The sequence below is a fragment of the Oryctolagus cuniculus genome, chromosome 4 (assembly GCF_051225735.1).
Source record: "Oryctolagus cuniculus isolate XC-2025 breed Fujian yellow rabbit chromosome 4, ASM5122573v1, whole genome shotgun sequence".
NCBI classification, from domain to species: domain Eukaryota; kingdom Metazoa; phylum Chordata; class Mammalia; order Lagomorpha; family Leporidae; genus Oryctolagus; species Oryctolagus cuniculus.
This window is the reverse complement of record NC_142870.1, coordinates 132,864,172-132,891,123: the sequence shown is the minus strand read 5'-3', so window position 1 is coordinate 132,891,123 and position 26,952 is coordinate 132,864,172. Positions and strand designations below refer to the sequence as shown.

General features: G+C 38.3%; 1 pseudogene across 1 annotated transcript; it reads right to left on the bottom strand.

Moving 5' to 3' along the window:
• Positions 1-21,787: 21,787 nt before the first annotated feature.
• LOC100354703 (la-related protein 4 pseudogene) lies at positions 21,788-26,188 on the bottom strand (annotated as a pseudogene). The gene has a single exon (XR_016232706.1). The product of XR_016232706.1 is annotated as a la-related protein 4 pseudogene (transcript).
• Positions 26,189-26,952: the final 764 nt, after the last annotated feature.

Below are 26,952 nucleotides of genomic sequence, written 5' to 3'. Positions count from 1 at the left end.
GCAAATCATATAACTCAACAGCAAAAACTAGTAACAATAATAATAAACCAATTACAAATGGATAAAAGACATGAATAGGTATTTTTGAATAAGATATACAAATGTCAAAAGGTATATGAGGAAACATCCCACATTACTAATCATCAGGGAAGCAAAAATTAAACCACAATGAGACAACACCTTTCACCTGCCTGAATGGCTACTATCAAAAAGTTAAAAGATGGTAACCATTGTTGAAGATGTGGAAAAAAGCGAACACTTATACATTATTGGTGGGCATGTAAGTTGGTGCAGCTATCATAGAATACAATATGGAGTTTCCTCTAAAAATTAACAAACTACAACATGATTCAGCATTTCAGTTCTGGGTGGATAGCAAAAGGAAATGAAATCACTGTTGAAGAGATCTGCACTCCCAAGTTCACTGCAGTACCATTCACAATAGCCAGGATAAGGAAATAGCCTAAGTGTCCACTGGAGAATGAAGGGATAAAGAAAATGCTGCACACACACAATGAGTATTATTCAGCCTTCTATAGCAAAGAAATCCTAGCATTTGGAGCAACATAGATAACATGCAGGGCATTATGCTAAACGAAATAAGCCAGACACAGAAGGCAATTATTATTTTATCACCTTTCTTGTATATGGAATTTAAAAAATCAGACTGACAGAAAGAGAGTTTAAGGGGGTATTACCAGAAGTCACAGTGGTTGGAGAAATAGGGAGACATAAGGCAAAAGGTATGCATACATTTTCAGTTGTGAGAAGTTCTGTAAAGCTAGCGTATGGCATGGTAACCATCGTTAATAATAATACATTATATAATTGAAACTTACTAAAAGAGATCTTAAGTATTCTCCCAACACTCATACATACAGATGCGATGGTAACGATGTGAAGTGATATATTTGCCAATTAGCTTCATTGTGGAAATTATTTCACAACACATTAGTATATCAAACATCAAATTATATATCTTAAATATATAAAACTTTTACTTGTCAATTATTTCTCAATAAAGCTGGAGAAAATTAAAATAAGCAAATCTTATGGATGAATATTTTGTATATGTCCAACAGAAGTAAAGCTCTTTGTGAAAATAATATCTTAATTGACTACTGAGATTAAATATCCTCTTGATAATATTCTTAAACCATTTCCAAATAAAAACTCCTTCTATTGTCATTCCAAAGCAACTGTTACAGAGTACTAAATAAGATATTTTAACTGTTCAAACCTGTTCTAAGTAGAAAACTTGGGGAAAGTATAATAACAGATTGAATAAAATAAAAATCACCCTAATCTCACCACACAGTAGTAGTCAATGTTAACATATTACTGAGTATTAAATTCTGCCTAAAAAATTACAGTTCAATCCAGTTTTAAAGTTAAAAGCACTTGTTAATATATGTTTTCTTCTTTTCATGTTATCTGTTTTCTTAAATACCTTTGCTTTAATAACATATACTCTGAAGCCATAATTTTAGGAAGGGAATGTGATAGGCAATATGCTCAGGTGCAGTTTCCTAATACTGTGTTTGTTTTTTTTTTCGTTTTAGGGATTTATTGATACATTAGATTCTCAGAATGACAACAAATGCATGATAATTACTACAAAACAATTCTCATCAACTCTCATGCTAAAGTTATATTAATACAAACAGATTCAATGTATACAGATACAATTTTAAGAATATAAGGATACTTCCCTATCTCCTACCTCCCTCTACTTCTTTATTTCCTTTGTTCTTTCCTTCTTTGTTTTGTGTGTGTGTGTGTGTGTGTATACATATATTGACTAACTTCTGGGCTCTCTATTCTGCACCGTTGATCTACATGCAGGTTTTTTTAATTACTATAGTTTTTTTCTTTTAAATATTATTGAACACCTATAAAATGCTAGGCATTGCTCTCTCTCTTTTTTTTAGATTTACTTATTTCTTTCAAATTCAGAGTTACAGAGAGGGAGAGACAGAAAGAGATCTTCCATCCACTGGCTCACTCCCCAACTGGCTGCAATATCCAGGGCTGTGCCAGGCTTCAGCCAAGAGCCAGTAACACTGGCATTCCATATTGGCACCAGTTTGTGTATTGACTGCTCCACTTCTGATCCAGCTACCCTGCTAGTGGCCTTAGAAAAGCAGCAGAAGATGGTGCAAGTACGTGGGCCCCTGCCACCCACATGGGAGAACCAGATGAAGTCTGTCTCCAGGCTTCAGTATGGCTCAGCCCTAGACACCCCCCCTCAGCCATTATGGCCATCTGGAGACTGAACCAGTATATGGGAGGCTTCCCCTCTCTCTCTCCATTTCTCTCACTGTTACCCTGAATTTCGAATAAATAAATAAATTTTTCTTTAAAAAACAGTTTATAGTCCTCTCTCTCTCTGCCTCTCCTCTCTCTGTATGACTCTTTCAAATAAATAAAGAAATATTTAAAAGGGGGTGGGGGGACAGCACCATGGCACAGAGGGTTAAAGCCCTGGCCTGGAGCACTGGCATCACATATGGGTGCCGGTTCTAGTCCCGGTTGCCCCTCTTCTGATCCAGCCCTCTGCTAGACCTGGGAAAGCAGTAGAAGATGGCCCAAGTCCTTGGGCCCCTGCAACTGCATGGGAGACCAGGAAGCAGCCTGGTCTTCGGATCAGCACAGCTCCTGTCATTGTGGCCAACTGGATGTCAACCATTGGATGGAAGACTTCTCTCTCTCTCTGCCTCTCCTCTCTCATGTGACTCTGACTTTCAAATAAATAAATAAATCTTTTTTTAAAAAAATCAGTGTATAGTTTAGGTAGAATTCAGGGTATTTCTTGCCCTCTTGCTTTGGCTGTGGTTCCAGGTGAGCCCAGCAGTGCAACCTCCAAGTGATTTCTTTTGCTTTATCGGTATCAGCTGTATCTGTAAGAATCACAGTGATCTAGTCCGCAGCAGTTCAAAGGGGTAAAAGGGTGACTTTGAGGAAAATGTGGGCTTCCTAGAGTATATATTTTTAGTACCAAGAGACTTTGGTGTCAGTTACACTGGCATTGTGATAGTCAGGGCCTCATTCTAGGTGCTGAGAGACAGAAAGAGGTCTGTGTCCTTGTTATCACTGGCAAGCCTGTGTGATGCTGAGGCCTGTCACACCAATATCTGTGATTCTAGGGTTCTGCAGTACGGTGGACCCTTCCTCGGGTCCTGCTAGGAGAATGCGACTGTCACTCTTTTGGGAATTATAGACCCCCAAACCCCTAGTCTCACAACTAGATGCTAACTGAACTCTGCTTAATTCTGCAAGGTGACTATGAGTTATAAAGGAAATTTTACACTAGCAGGTATAGGTCCGCTAAGCGAGGAAATTAGAACTGAATATTGTAGCCCTGGTGTTGCAGGAGATGATGGTGTCTTTATGCATATGTCCCGGGGAGGGGAACCAGGTATTGGGGATAGTGGTAACCACGTGCCTGAGGCAGAGCAATTCAGAAACAGCACTCCAGGCCAGTGCCGTGGCTCACTTGGCTAATCCTCTGCCTGCGGCGCTGGCACACGGGGTTCTAGTCCCGGTCGGGGTACCGAATTTTGTCCTGGTTGCTCCTCTTCCAGTCCAGCTCTCTGCTGTGGCCTGAGAGTGCAGTGGAGGATGGCCCAAGTGCTTGGGCCCTGCACCCACATGGTAGACCTGGAGAAGCACCTGGCTCCTGGCTTCAGATCAGCGCGGTGGGCCGGCCGCAGCAGCCATTTGTGGGGTGAACCAATGGAAAAGGAAGACCTTTTTCTCCGTCTCTCTCTCTCTCTCACTGTCCACTCTGCCTGTCAAAAAAAATTTTTTTAAAAAAAGAAACAGCGCTCCAGATACTGTGAGTGAGTGCAAGTTACTCCAAAGTTTATACTACCTACATCAAAATTCCTGGTTCCACAAGGCGTAGATAGAACTGACCCTAGTTCTCACATAGCATGCCTGAATGATGTTGGAGTTTGTGCCTGGGGCTAAACACCATGAGCTAGGAGGTGTGGAGGGAACATCTTCAGGTCCATATTTTTAAACTTTTTTTTAAACATTTATTTATTTGTTTGAAAGTCAGAATTACACAGAGAGAGGAGAGGCAGAGAGAAAGAGAGAGAGGTCTTCCATCTGATGGTTCACTCCCCAATCGGCCGCAATGGCCAGAGCTGCGCCTATCCAAAGCCAGAAGCCAGAGCTTTTTCCGGATCTCCCACGTGAATGCAGGGGCCCAAGGACTTGGGCCATTTTCTACTGCTTTCCCAGGCCACAGCAGAGAGCTGGATTGGAAGAGCAGCAGCCAGGTCTTGAACCAGCATCTATTTGGGATGCTGGCACTTTAGGCCATGGCATTAACCCCCTGTGCCACAGCGCCGGCCCCAGGTCCATACTTTCTATGCGCTGTTGCTGGTGATAGCCCCAAGAAGCTGAGTGGAACCCCTGGATCATGTAGATGAGTAAATGCAGCTCTGGAACTTATGCCCAAAACTCCCAGAGTTGCAGGATGCAAGTGATCTTCTCTCTGTCCTGTAAGTTGCCCTGATTCTGGCTCTGGTCACTTCTGGTAGCAACAGAGAAGGGGTGAGCTGTCTGACTGTACACTGTCAATTAAATCAGGTGCTTTGAGGGGGAGGGAGGGAAAGCAATGGGGCTTCTCTTTTTGGAGCAAAGTAGTCTCATACCCCAGACAGCTCCCCAGGCTGAAATGAAGTCTAGAGGACTGTGGAATTCTCTGTCAGCTGCTAGCGGCGGGGTGCATGGCAACATCTTCCTGCCTTGACTTGAGAAGATAGCATTTCCCAGCATCAGCTGGCTGCATAGCTACAGGATGTGGCACATGGGCACATGGGCAGCTGAAGTATTGTGTCTGTCTTCTTGCCTTGCTATCCAACAGTGTCTGTTCTGTTCTGTTACTTTTCCACTGCAATGTCAGCCAGTCCCCTGGGTTTGTGGTCCTTCTTTATTTTTCTAGTATCTTTCTGCCTCTGAGGCCAGAGTGGCTTCTCACTCATCAGCTATCATGGATTTCTTAAAACTGAATTTATTTTTCTCTCACTCTTGATGTTTTCTGTGAAAAACATATATTTGTAATAATTTTCCTCAAAACAGATGAGACATACTAGATTTTGGGCAACGAAAGAAGTGAAAGAAGAAAAAGAATGAAACTGTTCCAAAAATTAAAGTAGTAAGTGTGTTTGGCACCAAGAAGGCTTTTTCCTATAGATTAAAAAAAAAACAACAACAACAACTAAAACAGGGTAGCAGAACATGATGTCAAAAGGCAGGTAAGAAGCCAGTGCTGTGGTTTAGCAGGTTAAGCCTCCACCTGCAGCATTGCTATACCATAAGGGCACTGGTTCGATTCCTGGCTGCTCCACTTTCTATCCAGCTCCCAGCTAAAATACCTGGGAAAGCAGCAGAAAATGGCCCAAGTGTCTGTACTCCTGCACCCCCATGGGATACTTGGAAGAAGCTCCTGGCTGCTGGATTCAGTCTGACCCATCTCCGGCTGTTGCAGCCATTTTGGAGGTGAACCAGCAGATGGAAGATCTCTCTCACTGTCTTTCCCTGTCTCTTTCTGTAACTCTGCCTTTCAAATAAAATAAACAAGAATTTAAAAAAAAAAAGGTACGTGGAAATGCATGAAATCTTGAAATATTGATGATGGTTTTGACATAAGCAAAAATAGACAAATGGAATTACATAAAACTAAGAAGCTCTTACACTGCAAAGGTTTTGATTGACTTTATTAAAAATTATTGAGAAACATGGAAGATATAAACCAGAGACTTCCAATAATAACCACCACTATGTCTAGAGAATAGCATGAAGTTAACATTTGTTGACTGAATATAGAAAGTTTGGAATAGGCCAAATCATGAATTTAAAAGGATCTGCAACACAGTGAGAAAGTGGTAATGAAAAAAATAAGATATTTTGAGTTTAGGCCTATATTGTGTTAAAAAAAAAGACACTATTTGCTGAAACATCTGAATTTTCCTGTAGCAACAGATTAAAATAGCATGTCTATTCTATCACACAGTCTCTCTTCAGGAATATCACAAGAAAATTATGATTTTTTAACCAGAAATGTTTGAAGATTGCATTATGAAGGATATTCTGACTAGAAATGTCTCTTTCCCCAGAATGATTTTTTTAACCAAGGTACTTAAAGGCCTATAATAAAGTTCCTTTAGTTATTTGAAAATTATTTTGTCTCTTGTCTTATTTTCTATTTCTCTTTCAGTCTCTTTGTATGGCTTCAATGAAGTCAAATTTTGGTATGTGACCTAAAATTAACTTCCTCATGAAGTGCTTAGCCCATAACAGGCTCTCAATAAATACTTATAAGATGAATAAATGTATAAAAGTAGATTAATTATATCAGTTAAACACCTTACCCATTAAGCTTTTCATAACACATTTTACTTTCTAAGGGAGTTTAAGGTATACTTTCTAATAGGATACAATGACATTCAATAATCGTTCAGCTCTCATTAACATAAGCCTAACTCATACAGGCTAAGTAACAATGAAACTCTAAGTTTCCAAAACTTTCCATTATTGGCTCATCTGGCAGTTTAATGATGTCACCAAGGATTCTGATCCTTTGCTCTGTTTTCCAGTGATAACTGCATCGTTGCCACATTCTTTGCAGGACTGCTGTCCCTAGAGCCAGGGTTGCATCCTTTCTCTTTCATGCCCAGCTGAAGAATTTCTCCATGAAAAATTTTTTCTGTATGAAGAAGGAGAAGATGTCCCAGAAATCCCTCATTGTCCCAAGTCACAGCCCATGTCTATTCCTGAATCAATCCCTAGCCAACAGATGTGCTTAATCTGATTTGTATTAAGTAGTAAGAGTTCAGCTCCTGACTTGCTATATGTATGTGTATGTATGTGTGTGTGTGTGTGTGTGTGTGTTGTGTAGAAGGGAGAGAGAGGGAAGATATCAGAACAAAAACAGAATACGTTAAGCTAGAGGAAGGATGGAGTGAATGTCAAGGGAGACATTCAACAACATTCACTCCAGTCAATTTCACTTGTAATCTTTAAGCATTTATTTATTCTATTTATTCCAGAGGCAGAGAAACAAAGTGGATGAAAGAGAGAGAGAGAGAAAGAAGGAGAGACAGACAAACAGAGCTCTCATACACTAGCCTACTCACCAAATGACTTGCAACATCAGGGTCTGAGTCATACTGAAGCCAGGAGCTGGGAACTCAACTGTATCTACCACAAGGATGGGAGGAGCTCAAGTACTTGAACCATCACCTGATGCCCCTCTGGGTATGCAATGGCAGGAAGTTGGAATCAATAGCAGATTCAGAGCTAGAACTCAAGCACTCCAATATAGGATGTGTACCTCTTAACTTCTAAGCCACATGCCCATTCATCCAGTTATTTCTTGCTGGATAGCATGTGAACTTTGAATCTGTGCCGCCATGCTAGAATTAAAGTATCATAGTCTCAGAACTTTAGAACTGAAAGGACAAGACCAATACTTTAGTTTAATGCTCTTTTCTACAAATGAGGAAGCGTTCAGCCATGCACACAGTTATTTAACTATAATAACAATTTAATTGCCAATTATATGTCATGTGAATGGTGACATTCTAGATAAGATAGAAACATTCAGTTGTTGACTTTATATGCCAATATATGAATGATGAAAATAGTTATGGTAAATAATGGGTAATACCATAAATAAGATAAATGATTGCATAAACTAAATAATTTTTAAAGGATAACAACTGTTATTTTCTGATTTTTGTCAGTGTATCACTATACTTAATTTTAAGGAAAATGCATAGGGCTTCCTCTTCACTGCAGAGAACTAACCATATGCTCTTTTATGTGCTGTACCTTGGATCTCATCCAACAGAAGAAGGGGCAGGATTCATAGCCAACAGAATTCAAATATGTATAAAGTGGGGAAAGGGTAAAGTATTTGATTTTAATAAACCCAAATGTTTCCTTTGTGATTATTTCTATTGTCTTCCTTCTTTCAAAGTCATTCTAAAACTGTACTGTAAGAGCCTTTGAAACTAATGTAAACTCAATATGAATCAGAAAATTATGCAAAGTGTATCATAGGCTCTGATTTTTTAGAAGTATATTTTTCTAGACATAAAATAACAAAAGCACAGAAATTATTCTAATATATAAAATAAAAAAGTTTATTGTACAGGAAAAACTTATTCCTTGCTTTTTTCAATCTCTCACATAAAGGAACCATATGCTGCTTTGCAGAACTGTGATGGCTCTGTCACCAATGATAATTGCTAATGTGTCTCAGCCTTTCATGAAGCAATAATAGGATTCTAAGAAATGATCATTGAAAAATTCCAGAAACAATATGTGAGACAAATGAAATTAGCCATTTCCAAAGAAGAAAGAACTAAGAACACTATTACTGTTAAGCCAGTAAAACTTATGTTACATTCATTGTCAGAAGCTCAATCAGTGACTATTTTGATGTACAACTTGAATTAGAAACTATTTACAGCAAATATAATGTGATATGAAACCAAACACAAAGTTTAAGTCATCAATTCAGGATGACATCAGCTTCCATTACTTTGGACTTTACAATCAAATAATAACTTTTATTCTGAACCAGAATACATTAATGTCAATTTTCCCATTATACTTATCTTGCTTAATATTATTTGTGATCATGAGACACAGAAAAATGTTTAAATATACACTAATCCTTGGGTTAAATGCTAAAAATAAAAATTCTAATTCAATCACTTAATAGTGCCAATTATCTTTTTCTGAAACAAGAAACATCAATTATAAATTTAAAATGTTTTTAAGACTAAGAAATCAGCTGGTGCTACAATTATATAATTACAATTTCAACAGATATTTCTGCATTCTAAGATTCTGAAAATGAAAACAAACCACTGTGGTTAGTCAATTTCAAATCAGAATTATGGAAGAATCAACATGAGCAGCAAAGCACCACAACATGGACATTTAAAAAAGCAACAGGGATAATATATTTTGGAAATGTTTTCTGAAGCAATTTCTCATCCTTGAGTAGAAGGTTCCTTTAGTATGTCCATTACCGCAGCACTGGGAAGAGATGCATATGACATGATGGAAATAATACTCATCCAACGATTTCATCTGCCTACTCTATGCAAGGAAACCACTTTCCAGTCCCCACACGCTTCTACCTAGGTGAGACCGTTTCTCTTAGATGTGACCAGTGGGAGATGCCAATCATATTCCTCACTATTAAATACCCAGTAACTGCCCTGTGAGATCTTCCACATAGTCTCCTTGTTCTTTATATTGCTAGATAGGAATGAAGCAAGAAGGGAAGCACATAAGGGAAGTTCCCCAGCTCCTGAGTTAAATCTCAGAGGAGACATGACAGGTCACCTCCCACCAGTCTCCCACAATTTCCATTGTTCTTTGCATGAATAAAAAATTAAATTTCATTGAATCCCTTGGGCTTAATTTTCCTAATATGTATTATATAAAAGAATTTTCCACTTGACAGGAAGCCCTTGAGATCTAAAAATAAAGCAAAGAAAGCCAAGAAGAAAGGAGCCAGCTATGGGGAACGAGGCTCCATTACTGGGATTTTTTTAATCCTGATAGGAGGTAGGGAGGTGGTAGAACATTCAGTTACATGCCTTCAACATGGGAGGTGGAGGCACTTCCCCTTCACTGTGTAGTGTAACTCAGGAGAAAGTCCCTAAGCATTTTCTTACTTTTAATATGCTACTGGAACAATAGGGTTCCACCTAAACATTAATTTTGGAAATGACCAAGGAAGATTTTAGGAAAAGCAGTGTGGAGAATGAAGAAATTCCAGCAGACCTTATTGAAGATGGGAAGAGATTCTAGATTCTAGAAGTTCTGAGAGCACCATGACTAAGAGAGGCCTGGGATTAAATCAAGGCAGGTGTTTGCACATTTGTAAATTGAGGCTAGGTAAGGACTACACCTGAAAAGAAATCCAGATGTAAGTGAGTTGGCACCAGTATTTTTTTTTTTTTTGACAGGCAGAGTGGATAGTGAGAGAGAGAGACAGAGAGAAAGGTCTTCCTTTTGCCGTTGGTTCACCATCCAATGGCCGTCGCAGCTGGCACGCTATGGCCTGCACACCGTGCTGATCCGATGGCAGGAGCCAGGTACTTACCTGGTCTCCCATGGGGTGCAGGGCCCAAGCACCTGGGCCATCCTCCACTGCACTCCCGGGCCACAGCAGAGAGCTGGCCTGGAAGAGGGGCAACCGGGACAGAATCCGGCGCCCCTACCGGGACTAGAACCCGGTGTGCCCGTGCCACAAGCCAGAGGATTAGCCTAGTGAGCCGCGGCGTCAGCACCAGTATTAAAATATGACAGCATTAGAGATGAGTAAGGAGTAAGAGATAAAGAGGCATAAGGTTTCCACATGTGCCCTCATCTGAAGATATAAACTGGTTCCTACATCTTTTTGCTGATTTTGAATGTGGGAGTAGGAGCTGGCACTGAAGTACAGAAGGTTAAACTGCCGTCTGCTAAGCCACCGTCCCATATGAGCACTGGTTCCAGTCCCAGATGCTCCACTTTGGATCCAACTCCCTGCTAATGAACCAGGAAAAGCAGAGGACGATGGCTCAAGTACTTGGACCCCTGCCACTCGCATAGGAGACCCGGATACAATTCCAGGCTCCCGGCTTTATCCTCACCCATCTTCCTCCATCACAGCCATCTGGGGAGCGAACCAGCAGATGGAGAGCTCCACCCTCCTGTGTGTGTGTGTGTGTGTGTGTGCGCTTCTCCCTCTCTCTATGACTCTGTTTTTCAAACAAATAAATAAATCTTTCAAAAAAAAAGAAAAGTAAAGAAATTGAGAGTAGGGAAAGAACATCCTGAGACATAAGAAAAAAACAATGAAAGAGAGTTCAGCTCAAAATGGACTTGCTTATTTACCTTTAACATGCAAAACTATCCCAAACTGCTTTAAACAGAGTTCACAATAGCCTGTTTTTATCTCTGCTCAGCAGGAATTGGATCTCAGGAGAAAAAAGATAAATCAAGGTATTAAGATATGCATTTGGAGGTAAAATTATTGTTTTAAGATTTATTTTATTTATTTGAAAGACAGAGTTACAGAGAAGTAGAGACAGAGAGAGAGGTCTTCCATCCGCTGGTTCACTCTCCAGATGGCCACAACATCTGGAGCTGCACCGATCTGAAGCCAGGAGCCAGGAGCTTCTTCCAGGTCTCCCACACGGGTGCAGGGGCCCAAGGACCTGGGCCATCTTCTACTGCTTTCCCAGGCCATAGCAGAGAGCTGGATTCGAAGAGGAGCATCCAGGTCTAGAACCAGAGTCCATATGGGATGCTGGCACTTCAGGCCAGGGCGTTAGTCCACTGTGCCACAGCGCCAGCCCCTGGAGGTAAAATTATTAAGAATTTAGGGGCCGGTGCTGTGGTGTAGTGGGCTAAGCCTCTGCCTGCTGCACCGGCATCCCACGGGTACCTCGGTTCACGTCCCAGCTACTCCTCTTCTGATCCGGCTCTCTGCTATGGCCTAGGAAAGCAGTGGAAGATGGTCCAAGCACTTGAGTTCCTGCACCAACATGGGAGACTCAGTAGAAGCTCCTGGATCCTGGCTTTGAATCAGCTCAGCTCCAGTTGTTGCAGCCATTTGAGGAGTGAACCAGCTGATGGAAGACCTTTTTCTCTGTCTCTTCCTCTCTCTGTAACTCTACCTCTCAAATAAATAAATTAAATATTTTAATTATTAAGACTTTAAATAATTGATGACAAGGTTAAGGAACTAGACTTGGAAACAGGCTGGTTCTAAGTGATGCCATAAATAGAAAGTGTAGGAACTTACTCACAGTAAGAATGGTCTCAGAACACCACTCCAGAAATTAATCAGTCACAACCATTTTCAGCTTTTGTGTTCTGGGAAGAAGCATCTGACTGGTTTAGCATTGGCAAGATCCTTGGAAGGGAGGTGACTTCACTGTTGCTCTAGATTGTAGGGAAGAGACTTTTTTTTTTTTTTTGACAGGCAGAGTGGACAGTGAGAGAGAGAGACAGAGAGAAAGGTCTTCCTTTGCCATTGGTTCACCCTCCAATGGCCGCCGCGGCCGGCACACCGCACTGATCCGATGGCAGGAGCCAGGTGCTTCTCCTGGTCTCCCATGGGGTGCAGGGCCCAAGCACTTGGGCCATCCTCCACTGCACTCCCGGGCCACAGCAGAGAGCTGGCCTGGAAGAGGGGCAACCAGGACAGAATCCGGCGCCCCTACCGGGACTAGAACCCGGTGTGCCCGCGCCGCAAGGCAAAGGATTAGCCTAGTGAGCCGTGGTGTCGGCCTGAAGAGACTTTTATTTTAAAAAAGAAAATAAATTCTCAACAACCAAGAAATACCCACAAATATCTGCCTCACCAGCCAAACATATCCAATGCTTCAGAGGGGAAAGTGTCCTTTACTTGTCTTAGATTAGCCATCTAAGTACTCACTTCGTATTATAAGACTAACAGGAAGAGGCCAGCACTGTGGCATAGTAGGCTAAGCATCTGCATGTAGCTCAGGCATCCTTTACAGGAGCCAGTTTGAGTCCCAGCTGCTCCACTTTCGATGCAATTCCCTGCTAATGTACCTGGAAAAGCAGTGGAAGATGGCCCAAGTGCTTGGACCCCTGCATCTACATCAGAGACCCAGAAGAAACTCCTGGCTCCTGACTTCAGATTGCCCTAGCTCTGGACATTGTAGATCTTTTGGGAGTGAACCAGCAGATAGAAGACCTTTCTCTCTGTTTGTAACTACCTCTCAAATAAATAAAGAAAATCTTCAAAAAAAAAAAATAAATAAAGGACTAAGAGGAAGACAATGATGTTGACTCCCTTCAAAGGAACATCTTCCTCATCATGGTCTTGTTAGTCTTTTCCTTTACCGCCACACTCCCCCTAGAAATGTTAGAGAATTGAAGTCCTCCAACCTCATTGCATTTACCAAAGTATGGGTGACTGCATCTAAAAAAAAAGCCATAATGCAGGAAATTTCTAGCTTTCATAGATTATTCATAAAGCTCTCCATATCCTAGAGTCAGTTGATCAAAGAAAAACAGGCAGAACTCTGCAGAATACAGTCTCATAATGTTTTTCCTTAATATTTATTCTTTAAAGACCAAAATCTACAGACATGAATGTAATGAAAATATTTCCAATTTATAGTGTGCAGTGAAATATAACTCTTTCATTTAATACATATGCATTTAGACCTTACCCATAAAGGTCTTCTCCAAGTACCATGACTGAGAACTTACTTAAAATATCTATCAATGTAAACATTCAATTGAATGTTTTATTTTTAGATTCAGGAAAAAGACTGCTCCAAAGTCAAATTAAGATTTCTACTTCGGCCAGCACCACAGCTCACTAGGCTAATTCTCCGCCTGTGGCGCCAGCATCCCGAGTTCTAGTCCAGGTTGGGGCGCTGGATTCTGTCCCGGTCGCTCCTCTTCCAGTCCGGCTCTCTGCTGTGGCCCTGGAAGGCAGTGGAGGATGGCCCAAGTCCTTGGGCCCTGCACCCACGTGGGAGACCAGGAAGAAGCACCTGGCTCCTGGCTTCGGATCAGCGTAGCACGCTGGCCAGAGTGGCCATTTTGGGGGTGAACCAATGGAATAAAGACCTTTCTCTCTATCTCTCTCTCTCCTTAACTCTGCCTGTCAAAAAAAAAAAAAAGATTTCTACTTCAAAACGATGTCCTTGACACGCATTTAGAACACTACATGAAATAATGCAGAATACACATTATTTTCAAGTATGTACAGAATATTTACCAAAATTAACCATTCGCTAGTGAATAAAACAAGTATCAACAATGTTTAGAAGATTGAAATAACGCAGAAGATGCTTTCTGACCAGAAAAAAATTGAGATAGAAGTCAATAACCAAAAAAGAAACTAGAAAGACCATTCGTTTTAGGAAATTAAGTCATGTATTTCTAAAGTAACATTTGGATTATAGAAGAATCACAATGAAAATTAGAAAATATTTTTAATTTGCAATCAAAACTGTGCCTAAAGGGAAACTTATACATTTAAAGCAATATATTGAAATATAAAAGCAGCAGAAAAATAGTCTAAGCAGTAACAAAAAGAGCTAAAACAAAAAGAAAACAATCAAATACAAGGTAAGCAGAATAATAACAGCAGATCAGGAATAATCTTAAAAAATAGTAGATTAGGTCATTTTCAAAAGCCAGAGATTGGTTCTTTAAAGATGATTAAATTTGATAAGGACAATAGAGGAAGCACAAAAGACTAAAAAAGAATAAAGAAGGAGAAGCCTCTGCAGAGCTTATATAGACGCAGAGCCCATGATGGCAGGTATTACTGCCACAGCTGTACACTAAGTGTTTAAAGGCAGACGATAGATAAATGTATAAAGAAAAGCTACACAAAAATAAAAGCCATAAAATAAAATTTGAATATTTCTATAATAAAGAAATTGAAGTGATATTAAAACCTTTCACACTAAGACAATTACAGGACAAAACATACTTCATATGTGAATTCCACCAAATATTTAAGAAAAAAAGTACACTGATTTTAAGGAGAAAGCTTCCAGAAATGACCGGAGAAGCTGATTTGCCCAATTCTCTAGTATATTAACAAAATGGCACACTCTTATCTATGGTGTGATCTACACCCCGGACACCATCCTAGGCTCTAGCGCCCCCCTCCACCCCGGCCATTGCTGGAAGCCAGGTGGCCACATGGCCCAACCACCGCTGTCAGCTCCACCCCCATCCTAATGGGATTCGCTGTTCCTACTTCCCTGCCTGCCCCCTGGCAAAGTTTTAAAGGACCTGTTCCTGAACACGTGGCTCTTTTTCTCTCCATCTCCTGATGCCTCTCTCTCTCTCTCTCTCTCTCTCTCTTTTTCATGCTCTCCCTCTCTCTCTTATCCTTCTTTGCCCCTTCCCTCCAGTCTGTCGGGTTTCCCTCAATAAACCATTTCCCTCATTCAGATGTTTGGTGTGTTTTGTGGTGGCCTTACAATGTAGACCATTCCAAAGAATTTATAATTAAAATTTATAGTCAGTGAATTCAGCAGGATGACTGAACACAAAACAAATACAAAATCAATTTTATTTATCAACCATGTTAATTAAAAAATGAAATGTATACAATAATCACAGTAGAATCAAAAGGCCTCAAATATTCAGAAACTAATATTGTAAAGACCAAACCAGGAAAAAAAAACATAAAATATTATTGGAAAAGACAAAGAATACTTAAACACTTAGAAAGACAAAGAATAGTTAAGACATGTTAATAAAACTGAGTTCTTGGACTGGAAGACTTGAGAAAATAAAAATGTGAGCTCTCCCCAAATTTATCTGCAAAGTCAATATAATCCAAATCAAATTCCACCAGGTCTTTTTGATTCTTAAGTGTATATCAGTATAAATGACCTAAAACAGACATGAACAAATTGGATGGCTTCTCTAACATATTTTACCAGACATCATTTTTTTTTGTTAGGCCACAGTAATTAAAAAAACATTTACTGGTGCAAAAGTAGACAAGTATAGTGCAGCAGAAGCAGGCTCATACATTTGGAAAAATGTGATTTATGACAAAGATGAAACTTTCCGCCATAAGACTGATAATAAAATAATTACCCATATGGAAAACAATGAAACAACAGAGCCGTTTGTCACATCATAAAGAAAAACTATGACAAGTGAACTATAGATGTACAGATGAGAAAGTAACAGTGAGATTCAAAAAGATAGCATTGGATAAAGTAGTTATGATGAGGAAGCAGCAAAAATTATTTAAATGAGACATAAAAGGCACCAATAAAAACCAAAATTAACTAATTGAACTGAATGAAAATTAACTGTGTAAATAAAGCACACCACAATGATACAGAAAACATTGTAGCATAAATAATTAGCTTGTATCTTGAACTTATAAAGGATTCCCACAAATAATAAAAAAAATAACTATCGAGAAGAAATTGGTGAAAGACTAGACTAGATACTTTCCAGGAGGATATGCAAATAAATGGCCAATAAATGTATTAAAAGGTGCCCACCTTCCTTCAACATCAAGAGAATCCGAAATATGGTATCACTCTGATGGAAGAAAATGAATACCAAGTGACGTTAAGAATGTGGAGGGATTTCCACTGTGGCGTAGCAGGTAAAGCAGCTGCAGGCAAAGCCGCCACCTACAGTGTCGGCATCCCATATGGGCACTGGTTCCATTCTGGGCTGCTCCACTTCCGATCCAGCTCTCTGCCGGGGCCTTGGAAAGTAGTACAAGACCGCCCAAGTCCTTGGGCCCTTGCACCCCTGTGGGAGATCCTGAAGAAGCTCCTTGTTCCTGGCTTCAGATCAGCATAGCTAGGGCCATTGTGGCCAATTGGGGAGTGAACCATTGGATACAAGACGTCTCTCTCTCTCTCTCTCTCTCTCTCTCTCTCTCTGCCTCTCTCTCTCTCTGTGTAAATCTTTAAAAAAAATGTAGAACTGGAACTCTAAGACTGCTACTAAAAGTGTAAATTTCACTGCTAAGAAAAAGAAAGCATGAAATAAATGCACACAAAAAGTGCACATATTCATCAGAAGACATGTGCAAAAATGTTTACAGCAGTTCTGATTGTAATAACCAAAACCTGGAAACAGTTTCAAATCCCATCAATAGTAAAAGTGATAAATATTAAATAATTCTCTCTAAGGTCATGTAATAGTATACAAAAAAATGCAAATTAAACAAATTTACCAACATGAAGATTCTACAATCATATGTTGACTAAAAATAGCCAGATCCAAACATTACTTATGTTAACACAAATTTTTAAAACATTGACTATTATTCTGGTGTCAGTATCATCTTAAGGAAGGGCAGAAGGTATTAGAGGGTAGGGAAAGAGAACTTATAGTGTTCCTGTTAGCAATGAATTATTGAAATTAGATGATGATTGGCCTGCGCCGTGGCTCACTAGGCTAATCCTCCACCTGCGGCGCCGGCACACCGGGTTCTAGTCCAGGTCGGGGCACAGGATTCTGTCCCGGTTGCTCCTCTTCCTGTCCAGCTCTCTGCTGTGGCCCACAGGTCATTAAAACTATAGTAGTATAAAATTCTTAACCATTGGTCTCACAAAGGTATAAAACAAGTTACCAAACTATATTTGCAGCAATACTGACACACAGACTTTTCTTTCTTTTTTCTTTCCTCTCTTATTTGGTTTCTTTTTTAAATTTTAGCTCCCACTTACAGGGAAAAACATGCAGTGTTTATCTTTCTGGGTCCAGCTTACTTCACTCAACAGTCCTCCATTACTTCCATTTTGCTGCCAATGGTGGAATTTCATTCTTTTTTATAGCTGAATAATATTCCTATATATATATATATATATATACACACCACATTTTCTTTATCCATTCTTCTGATGATTGGCACCTTCCTTGATTCTAAATTTTAGCTGATGAACAATGCTACTATGAACATGGTGGTGCAGGTTATCTCTTTGATACACTGTGTTCAAGTCTTGTGGGTATATTCCCAGTAGTGGGATCGCTAGATCATACACTAAGTCTATTTATAGTTCTTAAGAAATCTACACACTATTTTCCACAGTGGTTGCACTAATTTACATTCCCACAGTGTGTAAGTGTTCCCCTTTGTCCACATCCTTGCCAGCATTTTTTACTCTCTATATTTCGGATTTTAGCCATTCTGACAGAGGTGAAGTGCTATCTCATTGTAGTTTTGTTTTGTGTTTCTCTGATGCCTAGTGAGGTTGAGCAATTTTTCATATATTTGTTAGCCAATTGTATTTCTCTTTGGAGAATTGTCTATTAAAGTCCTTTGCCAATTTCTCAACAAGATTGGTTGTTTTTGTTGAGCTTTTTTTTTAAGTTGCTGATATATTCAGGATATTAATCCTTTGTCAGATAGGTGGTTTGCAAATATTTTTCCCATTCTGTTGAATGTCTCCACTTTACTGATTGTTTCCTTTTCTGTACAAAAGCTTCTGAGTTTGATATAATCCCCATTAATATAATTGTATTTTTGTTGCCTGTGTTTTGGGGGTCTTATCCAAGAAGTCGTGTCCTACATCAATGTCTTGGAGTGTTTCCCCTACATTTTCTCCAAGCAACTTCGTAGTCTCAGATCTTAAATTTACATCTTTGATTCATCTTGAGTTGATTTTTGTATATGGTGAGAGATATGGATCTAATTTTTTCTTTGACACATATCAATTTTGTCAGCACCATTTATTGAAAAGACTATCCTTACTGCACTGTATGATCTGAGCACTTTTGTCAAAAATCAATTTTCTGTATGCACGTGGATTAATTTTTGGACGCTCTATTCTGTTCCATAGACCTATATATTTTGTATGCCAGTACCATGCTGTTTCAATTACTACAGCTTTGTAGTATGCTTTAAAGTTAGGTATTGTGATGCTTCCAGCTTGATGGCTTTGGCTATTCTGGGTCTTTGTGATGACCTTTTTATCAGAATATAATGTCCATTTTTGTCTCTTTTTACAGTTCTTGATTTAATGTCTGTTGTATGCACCACAGTTTTGAAACACTAAAAAACATGTTTATATTATACAAACTTTTTCTTGTCATCATTTGCTAAAATATATGTATAATAACTGGTTGCAATTATATTGGGTACTGTAAGTGATTGAGAGATGATTTAAAGTATAGAGGAGGGTGTACATAGGTCATATGCCAAATCCATATTTGAGTTTTGAGTTTCTTGGATTTTTGGTGTTTGCCAGGTGTCCTGGATTCAATCCTCCATAGATAACTAATGGATAACTGTACCTCCTATATATGCATTTTTTCTACATACATATGTGTGCTACAGTTCAGTTAAAAAGTTTTTTAAAAATAGTTATAAATTTTAATAATTTATACCATCTCCAATAAGTATGTTGAAACAATCATGAATCTGCAGTCTCTCAAGGTCACTATGATTTTATTAAACAGCAGTTATACGTTAAATGTTAACTCTCAGTGGTTAAAACACATCAACTGAGGAAAAGAAATAAATCCAAAGTTGACTAAGATATTAGTAAATGAAATAGAAAATTTGCATAATAGATTTCACCATTGGTTGATTATCCACAAAACACTTAACTGTGTTAACTCACTAGGAGGAAAATTAATGTGATACTCTCTACAACATCAGGAAAACTCATGTATTAAAAACCTCTTGGATTGACTTGGATCATTTCAGTACATTCCTTTTTCACTTAAGGAAGCAACCATGAAGGAAAATATGTGTAAGACATAAAATAATAAAGAATGTTTGCACATTCAGATAATGCAAACAACCAACGCTATAGAAAATGAGACTTCTTTTTTACAATGTTGTTACTGTAAAAAATCCCCTACTAATGAAAAAGGAACATAAAAATAACAGAATATTGGAATTGCTAAAATAAAGCACTTCAAAAATAAGAATTTTAAGCATTTTCTTTGAAGCAGTACTAATTCATATCATCATTTTTAGTATAACACGTGAGATAAAATTTAATTTTTCTCATCACAAAAGTAAGTAAGTTTCAGAATTAATTGTCCATTATAAATAGACCCATTTAGAGCATTTAAAGGTTTCAGTCTAGAATGTGATGTTTCCAACAGTCTGTATATAGGGGTGTGTTCACCAAGGGCTCTGTTTTCAGGATTTTGGTGCCATTTTCCACAAAGTATGCACCCCTGGGGCATGCAAAGTAAGTGGTAAAAGAATCAAAACAGAACTTGAATTCCTTCAAGCTGATTTATCCCACAGAAACATTTAGAGTTAAAGGAAGAAATACTTTAATGGTGTTTCACTTCATTTTATTTTGGGCTTTGGGATTTTTGTTTTGTCTTGCATCAATTTATTTTCTTTATATATCAAGTTTAAAAATAACATTCACTTTCACTTATTAAGTTGATTTCTAAAAAGATTTTTCTATTCCATATTTGGAAGAAAAAAGATAAATTCATGTAATTTGGTGTAAGTGAGTTTGGGGTTAATTTCTAAATGATGCTTGTACTTTCAAATTGTTAAACCTTTCATCAAGTCATTTTGAGTGCATTTAAAGTAAATTTTACAAGGTTAAGACTTTGTTTTTGAGATCTTATTGATAAATTTTGGTTAATCATAGCATAAAAATCCATATGCACAAATAGCCCTTAACACTGTGAATTAACTTTTCCTTAAACCTTAAACCTATAGTCAATCTTCACATTTAGCTGTTCCTAGGAAATCTGTTGAACACAATGCTAAATTTTCATTGCCTCTTTGACATTTTTCTTTCCTTGCTTTATGTCATATATAACTTGTTTTACTAGAACATCTTGTTTTACTAGAACACTAGGAAGTGACTGGCAGGATACCATTAAAAAGGTGGTAGTGCTGACAGCATACAAACAGAGAAGTAAGAAGCAAAAGGAAATGTTAGATGACAGTTAAAATTTCAGTGACAACAAAGGAGGACTCCGCTCAGAACTGCTCTTTCCCTGGCACTCTAACCCCAGTGCTTGGCACAGAGATGGTGTTGAAGGATAGAATTTGCATTAATTAATGATTCTCAGAGTAAAACCTGGTGGAAAAACTATAATGAAAAGCTAATTTTGGCAAATAAAAGGAGTCTACAAAACTTCATGGAAAATGCATATAATGAAAAAAACTTATACATTGAGTAAGATTAAATTTATCTTTCAATCAGATTTTTCCACAAACTTATTAAAACAATGATTCAATGATACTGAATCTGTAATAAAAAGTCTTCCAACAAAATAAAACCCTGGACCAGATGGCTTTGCTGCAGTATTCTACCAAATTTTAAGAAGGAACTAACATCAATTATTCTCAAATGATTCAAAAAAACAAAACAAAAAAGAATGGAAGGAACTCATTCTAAGTTGATTACCTTCATTCCAAAACTAGACAAGGGTACACCATGAAAAGAAAACCAGAGATAAATATCCCTGATGAACACAGATGAAAAATTTTTAACAATATGCTACCAAATCAAATGCAACATTACAATAAACCCCAGGAGGGTTTATTCTAGGATTAATTCAACATACACAAATCACTAAATGTAATATATCACACCATCAGGATGAAAAATGAAAGTCATATGATCATCTCAAAAGATGCAGAAAAAGCATTCTATAAAATCTAACATCAATTCATGATCAAAACCCAAAGCAGATTAAAGGTAAAAATTTCATAAACAACATAAGAATGACCATATAGGACAAACCTACTCAAAACATCATACTGAGTGGGGTAAAGCAGAATGCATTTACTCTAAAATCTGGCACCAAATAAGGACATACACCCTCCCCAATTCTATCAACCAATACGTCACAGTAAGTTTTAGCCACAGCAATTAGACAGGAGAAAGAAATAAAAGGTATACAAATAGCAAGGGAGGAAGTCAAATCATCCCTGTTTACAGGTGATATGCATGGAAAATGGCATGTATGGTGATTTTGTATCTTTCAGCTTTGCTCAATTCATTTATCAGATATATTTATACAGATTATATAGAATCTATATATATGTATAGATTATATATATTATATAATATATATATAACCCTAAAGATTTTCAAAAGACTATCAGATTTGATAAATTCATTTATCAGATATATTTATACAGATTATATAGTATATATATGTATAGATTATATATATATTATGTATAATATATATATAACCCTAAAGATTTTCAAAAGACTATCAGATTTGATAAATGAATTGAGCAAAGCTGAAAGATACAAAATCACCATACATTCCATTTTTTTTTTGAAGTTTAAAAAAAGTTTATTCTCTTAAATCCAATGCATTCACAGGGTGTTAACACTTCTAATGTTTATCATTTCCACCAATCGCAGCATTATCTAAGTAAACCAAAATAAGCACTTTTTTCATAGGTGTAGTCAATGATTAATAATAGCTTTTTTTTAAAGGACCTAAACTTCCCCCAAATTTCAGAACAGGTAGTATTGTTTGTTTCATTTAGTAGATGATTAAAAACAAATAGTGTATAGAAATGAATAGTTTCAAACTTTGTAAATATATTATACCATGTTATCAACCCACCAAATCAAAAGCAATTGCCAAGCTGAATAAGTTACAAAGAAATAAAAATTCTAGCCTGTAAAGAAATGTGCAGTGTTTTCAAAGCTCTTAACAGTTAGTTACCCATTAATACAGATCTCCAAAGCACAGAGCTGGAAGAGGAGTTTCACAGTAACGTAATTTTAACCTCCATTTACATTCATTAATATATTACTAAGATGGTTATGCTATGTCACAATGGTGCTTTCCAGTGTTCACAATTTACAGTTTCCATTTGTACATATGTAACTCACTAAGAGATAGTTACTACTATTCCAAACTATCCCCTAAAATGAAAAACAAAATTCCATCTTACATAGAACTCTGAACATGGTGTGACTTAAAACAGATTAATGCAACATGGTTTTTAATATTTTAGCTATTTTCTATATACCAGCATGTAAACTTGCCTATCTGAGAGCTACAACTTTATTGTCTGAGAATTATGCATTAATTTTGCTCAACCACCTTTCTTATCTTAACTCAAAAATTTCATGACTTGCATGTTCTGCCTGAGTGAATTCCAAATTGTGTGTGTGTGTGTGTGTGTGTGTGTTTTTAGGGGGAGGGAAAGAAGGTGGCAAATAGAGTGTAAACAGAAAAAAGTTCTCCTCAAATTAAGCCTTTTAAAAAAATTCTCTTCTACTACACTATTTAACACTTTGAAAAGTCAGTTATAATGCTTCTTTCATCTTTAACACTAACACAAATAAATTACTGTAGGGTCAATCTGCCCTTATCACTCTAGAACCTAAAATTCTAAATATGTGAACAGAAGAGTAAAATACTTCAACATGGAATTCTGAAATGTATAACAGTTATATTATTTGACTAGACTGGTCAAAGTAGATAGAAACATACAATTCAGTAAGTGGTTGGTTATTTTCTTTTTGGGGGTAGGCAAATAATACAGAATAACAATTTTTTTCTCATTTTAAGAGGAAAAGAAAAACCACAGAACAGTTCAAATGTCTTCAGTCCACCTGACACGTCCACTCAGATCAAAGATGAAATTTTCAATTTTAAAATAATCCCCACTCTTCCCTTGAGTATCAAACTGATTGGTAGTCACATCTCCAAGTACAATCAGAGCTTAACAACTTGTTGAAAGAAATACTAGTAAGGTCAAAAAGACAAACTAAATTTTCAAACTAAAAAATCTACTCAAGTATTACATTCAGTTTTCAAATAATTTATGAACATGACAACAGATTTGGCTTAAATCAATCTTGCACACACTCACACCCACAACAGGCACCCCAGCCACTGATCTGCTTTGCAACACAAGGCCATAGAGTCAGAGATGGCATTCTTCAAGCCAAACTTTAAATAGATTAAAAAAAGTAATTTCTAATTTTACAGAAACACGTCTTCAAAAAATATTTTATCTCACTCCCTCAACTCCTATACCGAAGGATGTACAATGTTTTTTTTTCCAAGCTAAATCTGAACCCTCAAAATTGATTCCAGGCAGAAAATCTCTGCAATTTAAAATCAAAAACAAAAATAGAAAAATTATATTTTATATGCGTATATATATCTATCTCTATATATATATTTATATTTATACTGATTGGAATCCTCCAGCATTTTAAAAATCATTTTAGAGATGAATTTTGGGATTCTACTGCTCACAACTCCAAAATCCACAATGATTTAAGGACATTCTTTCTCTTGTTTCCTTCTTGTCTCCTCCCTCCCCTCCAAAACAGTTCAAAATATCTGGCTCAAGTTTAATGGGAAGAGAGAGAAGTTTCCAAATAGTTTCTTGTTTTTTTGTCTTGTTTTTTTTTTTTTTTTTTTTTTTACTTTGGTGATCTGGGTGGCACATATTGCTCTTTACCATTACGTCGAGTCACTCCCTGAGGTATAGCCCTATGGCTAAACTGGCGTCTCTGTTCCCTGATTTTTCCAGCTGTTCCCCTGGGAATGGCATTGCGTCGGAAGCCAGAATAATCCTTACTAGCCCTCGCTTCTGGTTTTTCATGTGCTTTCTCAACAGACTTCTCAGGAGCTCCATTCTCTTCATTTTTGGTGGGAGACACCACATTGGAGCGAAGTTCCTGTAGTGGCTGCACAAGAACTGGAGATGGCTCTTTAGGGGGCTTCTGGCACACTTCAGCATAACTTAATTTTCGGGGTTCCTGTAGAGCCACAGTGACAGCTGAATTTACGTTACTGCTACAAGGTGAAGAAGTATTTGCCCTGGATGGCTTTGCAGTACTTGGGGAAGAACCTGGTATATTCGTCTGGTTGACAACATCCTTCTGAACAGTGGAGTCTTCTATTAGATCCTTTTCTTGCTGAGTTGTGCTTAACACAGGAGGCTCAGCTGTACTTGGAGGACTAGGATTCATACTAAGCTGCTGGGCAGAAGTGCAGCCTGTCTGCTCATCCTCTGCAGGCACTGGGCAACTCACTCTCAAGTCTTCATTACCCTTTTCTTTGTAGACACCTTTAACGACATCAGACATCCTATTCTCCAAAACAAGTTCACCTGACATTCTTGATGAACTTCCAGGTAAAGGAGGGAAATTTGAGGCTAGTAAGTCAAATTTAGGTGTGGGAGGCTTTGCTTCAGTGCTGGAGGAATGGGGTCTTGGGATCCTGTCGTCTTCTCGTCGTCTCCGACCTCTGAAAAGCGTTCTCCTGCCTCTACCAAAGTCCCCATTCTGTTCCACCTGCGAAGTGGGAGCCTCCTTTGGAAGGAAAGTTTGCTCCTGGTGCCCTGTTACTACAGGGGTAGGCCGTTCAGTTGGAAAGTTCCTTGAACTAGACCTGTTCAATGGTCCATCCCCCAATGACACAGAGCCATCTGTTGAGTGTTCTGAACCACTAGATGACCTAAAATGAGGCTTCACACGATTTTTTTGGAATGGTCGACCCATATTCATAGCAGCAGCATTTGTTTTAAAAGATCCTGGTGAATTAAAGCCATTCATAAAACTACCATTGGAAAGGGAGCCAGTGGCGTTTCAAAGTAAGGTGCAGGATTTGGAGACCAAGACTGAGGCACAATACTGTAGACTGAGTACTGCTTGTGAGGATTATATACAGGCTGCATAAAGACTGGTGAGGCATATTGTGCTTGAGTTTGAATGGGCTGATTATACATACTAGCATCCATTAATCGATAACCATTCTTTGCAAAAAAAGTATTGATGGCTTTTATCCTTGCCATGATTGGCTTGCCCTGAAAAGTTTTAACTTCTTCTCTTAAGTATTTAAAAGCCTGCTGTGCATCTGTGTCTGACTGGAAGGTGATATACCAGTTGCTATTGTGTGCAAATTCACAGCTTATCACTTTGGGACAGTTTCATTTTTGAACAGAGCTTTCACTTCCTCTACTGGTGTTGTTTCAGGAATCTCTCTGAGGATCACAATACAGCGCTCATGACTTGGTCTCACTTTCTCGCCCTTCTCATCAACTTGAACCATGGGAGAAGCTCTCAATACTTCAAGAATTAAATCTGGGTCTGTGGTCAGCTTTTTTATTTCTTCCATGTTGGCAACAGTCCAAATTGGGACAAATTGATCACTATCCATCTGAGATATCAAGTAAAGATCCTTGGACAAATTTTCTCGTGAGAAACAGAATTCTAATTGTTTCCTCAGACATTCTTTTAGCTCTTCTGTGGAAACTGCTGAATTGCCTTCCTCAGAAACATCATATATTTGGTAACTCAGATCTTCTGGTCCAAAAATTATTCCATCAGTGGACTCTACAATGCCTGTAGAATTTCTTGTGGTTTCACAAGATGAAGAATACATTACTTCATATTCCTTACACATATCTTCTGAAAGCTCTGTGTTTCCTTCAGGAGGGGACCCTGATGTGGCTGCTGTATCAGGCCAAGAACTTTCAGTTCCATGAGTTACAGGAGTGGCATCAGGATTTCCAGGAGGAATTTCTTGCCATACTTTGGCATTGGGATTTAAACCAGCTCCTTTAGATGTTACCTGCGATTTACTATCAGAAACAGAAATCCCATGCCACTTAACCCTATAAATGCTCCACGAAGAGCAACATGTCTCCCTCCGCTCGGCTCGATCGTTCCCGCCGCCGAGACTCCAACCGGCTCACAGGCCCCGAGCCTCAATCCCTAGGATAAGGACACTCGTCTCTCGCCCCTGCACCCGGCAGTGGACCCGGCTCCTCCCCCCTACATTCCATTTTAAAAGTGGCTTTCCAATGACAGGGGGGAAAGAGTAATGACTATAGCTGACAACTTGAACATTTGAGCATTGTGATATGTCAGATGGACTTTATATTGGTAATCATTTTTTATTTATGATTCAGGGAAATTTCATCGTTAGTTCTCAGTTATTTATTTTATTTAAGGAATAACAGTGTTACTTAAGAGGCTTAAAAGCATAATGATTTATGTATCTCAAAAGACTGGCCTCTAACCTGGCATTCTTCATAAACTTAAAATAGATTTTAAAAATAGACCTTTTTTACCAGCTTAGTCACATATTTTTTTTCTGAATTATTATGGCTACACTTATAAAGGTTTGGTAGAATTGATCCAGCTCTGGTCATTACTGAGATTGTCACCTTCAAAATATACATGGGTCGTAAGAATTTATGGGGCTCCAAAAGACCAGGCTATGATCCTGATCCTTGATGTTCACCAATTTCTTGCAACCTTGTTTTCTATTCAATGGCCTTGATACTTGCTGGGCCCTCACTGCATCTCCTAACAGGTCACGGAGATAACCTTGAGAGCTCATCATAGACAGAGAGTTTTTCCTCACTGCTCCTCAGCATCCTCTCCACAAATATGTACAACCATTCCCTCTATTTTGAGAACATTTTTCAAATATCTCATAGGAACTCAA